Source organism: Brassica oleracea, chromosome C3 (genome assembly GCF_000695525.1).
Source record: "Brassica oleracea var. oleracea cultivar TO1000 chromosome C3, BOL, whole genome shotgun sequence".
Lineage (NCBI taxonomy): Eukaryota > Viridiplantae > Streptophyta > Magnoliopsida > Brassicales > Brassicaceae > Brassica > Brassica oleracea.
The window spans coordinates 33,573,878-33,579,929 of NC_027750.1; the positions used below are offsets into that span (position 1 = coordinate 33,573,878).

General features: G+C 29.1%; 1 pseudogene; it reads left to right on the forward strand.

The window, feature by feature from the left end:
- The window catches only part of LOC106330439, a 24,612-nt pseudogene that overhangs the window by 5,205 nt on the left and 13,355 nt on the right, over positions 1–6,052 (forward strand).

Here is a 6,052-nt window from a genome sequence, read left to right on the forward strand (position 1 = left end):
TTATTTGTGAAACTTTGAATATTAATTAATATGATTTCAATTTTAATTTTAATTTTATATTTTCGAATTTAAATTTCAAAAATTTTATTTTTTTAAAAAATTAATATTTTTTACATTCCGAGGAAATTCATTACATTTTTTACTTGATCGATCGATGCGTTTTTGGACATAAGTCCATCGATCGATCTGTTTATAAAAAAACGTTCGGAATATACCGAGGGACCTGTTCCTCGGAATATTCCGAGGAATATGTCCGTCGGTATATTCCTATCGATCGATGTATATATGTCCAAAAACGCATCGATCGATGAACTTCCGAGGAAATATCCCGACGAAGTTCTCCCTCGGTATATTCCGAGGACATTTCCGACAAACTAGTGATCCTCGGAATTTCCTCGGAAGTTTGTTTCCTCGGAATTCCGTCGGAAAATTCCGAGGGATTTCCGAGGAAAGAAGAAATTCCGAAGAATTATTTCCGACGACTTGTTTCGTCGGTATGTCGTCGGAATAACGATATTCCGATGAAATTCCGACGATTTTTTCTCTCAGAATCCTTGCTGTTTTCTTGTAGTGTTCACTCGCCGTTTATCTCACCGGACTACAACAAGTGGTAACCACCTCTACTTATATGGGACTATGGATGCATATTGCTCGTTTGCTGTGATTGTTTTTAATCTTCAGTCTCTTTTTTTTTTTGATTAATGAGTATTTGATCATTTGGTCACAAAAATGATCTTTACTCACAAAAATGATTTTTACTCGGTGATGAAACAAACGGTAGATGACTTTGACCCAAAAAAACGGTACAAAACAAGCCGATCAATCCATTCATAAATAAGCATTTATTTTATGAAGATATCATTTTCATACATATCTGAAATATGTGATTAAAAAAAGCAAATTAATTCTTTTAAATGTTTTATAGAACATTTATAGGAATTTATAAACTCCATTCCAACCTAAAATCCCAATTTTAAATAATAATCAATAAAACCTAATTTTGAGTAATAGAAAATTTTCGATTGAATATACTTTAAAAATTTTGATAGTTAATTTAAAATATTTTAAGTAATTTTTCTTTTATGTACGTGGCGAACTAATTATTTAATTTTGCTAACGAAAAGAAAAGGGAGGAATTATATTATCTTATAGTAATAAATTAAAGTGTCTTTGCAAACTATAAATATAGATATATGTCTCTTATACTTTCTATTTTATCATTTCTAATTTATCGTATTTTATTTTCTCTAAAAATACTAAAAACCCTCCAACTAAAAATATATCATTTTCCATAGACATATATATATGTTATATAAATAAAAATTAATATTATAAATATAATTACTAAAAAATATGTGTTCTGAACAGTTTTTTTATTTGGTTACCTCTTAACCAACAGTTTTGTGTTTTGAAATTTTTCCTATAAAAATCAAAACATTCGTCAAAATATGCCAAATTAGTACCACTTTTTCATAAACGCATGTAATATATGAATAAAAATGATGCTTAAAATATAAATATTTTAAAATTGTAAAATATTTATTATATATTACCAATAAAATATTATTTATTTTCTATTGAAAATCAAATCCACAGATGGAATAAATTGTATTTTTAATAAAAAATCTTATTTATGTATGAATCATTTATATTTGATTTAAAATTTATCATAATATCTTTTTCTCTACTTTTTGTCCTTAACTATTGATTTGTTTTTTTCTTCTAAAAACCAAAAATATCATTCAACTAAAAGAAATAAAAGCTTTGTTATTTTTTTGGGAACATTGTCCATTTTATTTTCATATAAATATATGCAGTAGACATAAAATTTATATTACACAAATATATTCAAAATTTACTATGAAACTTTATGTGTCCTCTATTTTTCTATTTTTTTCTATTTTGCTATATCTAATTTAATATATTTTTGTGTTTTATGTTTTCATCGAATAACCAAAAAGCATTATTTCTAAAAATGTTTTGTAGCTTAAACTAATACCACACACACACACACACACATATATATATTTATATAATAAATGCTAATATTATAAATATGAATATATTCAAAAATTTACTAATACATATTACAACTAAATATTATGTATTGAAAATTAAAATGCATGCAATGCATGGAATTAATCCTAGTTTTATATATTGAGGTGATGAAACACAGCTCTCAAAAATGTTTGCCTTCATTCGGAAATTAGATGCTATCGTATTAAATAAAATCGAACAAATTAATGATAACTTGAGAATTGAGATCGTCACCCAATGATATGACATCGATTGAGTTTTGGTCATCTAATCACATAAAATTATGTAGAAGGTTGAGAAATCCAAACGGAAATTGTTATATTTTTTTTAGAAAAAGGTAAAAAGTTCAATATTATAAAATGTTTATAAATAAATAAATCTAAATCTTTGTTATGAGTTATGACGGTAAAAATGGTAAAAAAGACAGTAGGACTTGGGACAACGGTGATGATGCCGATAATTGGAAATCTAGCCGACAGATATGGAATCAAGGCATTGCTCACTCTTCCCATGTGCCTCTCTATTATTCCTCCAGGCTCCTTTTTTTTCTTAAGTTTTGATTTAGTACACTCATCATCTCAGATGATATTTCACAATTACCTAATAAAGATTGTTTTTTACATCTTAAGTACAGGCTACTGTAATTATTAATATCTTATAGGCATCAATAATTATAAAGTTTAACGTTCCAAAAGCAATCCAATTTGCTAGGACTTTTCACCGACTCCAATTTTTTTTGTACTATACTCTTTTTTTTTGAAAAAAGGCCATTTATATACTTTAATTTTAATAAAAAATAGAAAATCTATATTATTAAAACTAAAATACTTTTTAAAACTGTTTGAAAACATGGATAACAATATAAATTATAACTGTTTGAAAACATAGATAATAGTACAAAAGTACAAAAAAATAGCATTTTTTAGTAATTTCATTAACATTTACATTAATTGTCTTATTAAAAGTACATTAATTTTATTAAAAGTGTAAATGCCAAACACCTCCTTATCACGATTCTACAAGTACAGTGTTAACTTAAATTAAGTTCGTAACAGGTTGAATACCATTAATTTATAATTTTAATGTTATTATCTAGACAAAAAACATTAAGTTTTCTTAATATGCATGTTTTTAACCAAACATCCTATATTTAAGAACGGAGAGAATATTTTGTTTTGGACTGTTATTAGGCATTGGCTAGTCAAGTTCCCAGAAGTCTCACTAACCCATACATTAAAGTTTAAACACGAACTAACAAGGTTTTACAAAGAAGATGAAAAATACTGGAAGTCATGAAATAGACAATTATGACTAAATCTAAGTGACAAAATATTGGTTACTTCCACGATGCGACCAAAGATAGAAAAACCATAAATAGCATATCAAAAATTGAGGATGATGAAGGAAAGAGCACACATGGAGAGAACTGAATCACAAAAGAGATAGATTGGTGACTATTCCAGAATCTATCCCGATAACAACCTGAAAACAGGTTCTCCAACTATGATCCTCAAATATACTTTAAAAAAAATTAAATGTTATTTTAGTCCTCAATAGTATTAATGACTAACTATAGTCACTTAAATATTTTTTGACAACAAATAAATAAACTTTAAAAATCAATAAAACATAATATTTGAAAAATGTTAAAAAAAATATTTTTGCAAAAATGTAATAAGATATTCTCAACTCAAATATAACTATAAATCGTATAGAAAGTGTAAACTAAAGTATAACCATAAGTAATAAAATATAATATATAACTAGTTTTTAATATATTTGTGAGACATATATAATTATAGATATTAAAGTTGAAAATAGTGTTTCAAAAAGATAAATGGCTGGCTGTTGCAGTGTAAAACTTTTTAAAAGTATAAAAAGATTAAAAAAAAATGTATAAAGATCAAATAAAGTCTTGAGAATAAAGAAGCGTAAACGTTCTACGGCTTGGGAGATACTCTGACAACATTTGTTGTTGTCTCATTGCTTGGACTTTTATTTTTGTTTAAGAATTAATATTTAATTTTAATAAATTTTAAATTATTAATATTATATTCATTAGATATTCTAAATGGGTACCATATACCACTAGTGATGCTCTGAGATTCTCTAAAAGAATGAGATGGGTCTGTTTGAAAATAAAGCCGAAACAGTTAATAAAACCATCAAACCTCTCATCGCGGTGGAAATTAAGTAATTAACGAACCTCATTGCTGAACCATCACTTAAAGAAAGCCTTTTCAAGAAAAGAAAAAAACATCACCTAAAGAATTAAAAGCGGCTGTGTTCTCTATCCAACTTGGCCCCATGACCCAGTGGTTTCTTGTAGATTTCTTACCAACTGGTCCACTACTGTCCCTGAAATTGTGGAAGAGATCAAAGGCTTTTTCAACACCGGCAACAAAGCAATCCATGTCATATTGATCCAAGATAAAAAAGGCCTCAAAACGGTGGCAGGCTACAACCCAATAGCTATGTGTAGTGTACTACAATGTTATTTCAAGGCTAATTACAGAAGCAGTTGAAAACTTTGGAGAAATAATAATAAAACAAAGACTATTGCAGTTACCTAACTGTGCTTTCTGGCTAATATATATCCACACAGAAATTATTTCACAATGTCAAGAATACTTTTATGAAGCACTAAAGTTGCTTCACTTATTCTTTCCTTGTGGAAAGTGAAACACTCTGTTCTTTTTTTCTTTGGATCTCTCTTTTATATTTTTGTTTCTCTTTTTATTTTGTTTAACGACACATATTTCTAACATGTATAGCTTTTTGCAGCGATATTATAGGGATACATACTTTTTCTACACGTTTTATGTTGTCAAGACTTTATTTGATCTTATCTGCCAAGGCACTGTAGACTGCCTCGCTCAAGCTCATGTGGTAAATAATGGTTTCACTTCACCATGATCTTATTTTACCATATGAAATTCTGTTCCCAGTTAACAACATTTATACGAATACATTTCTGTAAATTATGTTCTTTCAGGCAAAAAATATTCATGGTAGCAAAAGAATGTCAAAGTTTGGAGTATAGCAGGTGTCAGTGAAAGAAAATGAATAACATGATGAACAAGAGAAAGAGCAATGTTTGAATTTGAGAGAGAGAGAAAAAGAAAGAGATGAATAATGAGGAAAATAATTTCTTTAATTTAATTGTGGATCTGAGTACAAGTATTTAAAGGCAAGTTGTCTTAGTACACAATATAATAAAATATTCATTGTTTTAAAATATCTTCAACGGTCTTGTTCTCTCTTTTTCTTCTCTTCAATAAAATACTCGAGCTTATAAAACCTTATAAAGCCTTATAAGTCTCTAGCTTAATTCTCAAGTCTGGCAGTTTACTTCTCAAGTCTGGCAGCTTACTTCTGCTTTATGTCAACACTCTCCCTCAAGCTTAACCATATGGAACAAGTCAAGCTTGGAAGCCATGAGGTATTCCCTCATTAAAACCTCAACTAGGTAAAACCATTTGGGAGAAAACCCAAGTCAAGAAAAAAGAGTAGAACACTTCATGAAGTAGATATCAGTGACATGAGAGGTCTATGAGTCCCAATTTTGGATGAATGAACTCACAAACTTTAGTGCTTGCTGCCTTGGTGAAGATATCAGCTAACTGATCTTCACTTCTAGTATAGCAGGGTAAAATAATCTCATGCTCCACAGCTTGTCTCACCTTGTGACAGTCAACTTCAATGTGTTTAGTCCTTTCATGGAATACTGAGTTTGATATTATGTGGATAGCTGCCTGGTTATCACAATGCATTGTGATTGGTGTTGTTGCTTCTATGCCCAAGTCTCTTAGCAGTTTCCTGATCCAAATGAGTATACTAGTTAGCTTCCTCATTGCCCTACACTCTGCCTCTGCACTTGAACATGATACCACCTTTTGCTTCTTGCTCTTCCATGTGACTAGGTTGCCTCCAATGAAAGTACAATAGCCTGTTGTTGACCTCCTGTCTACTCTATCACCAGCCCAATCAGCATCGTAATATCCCACTATCTCTA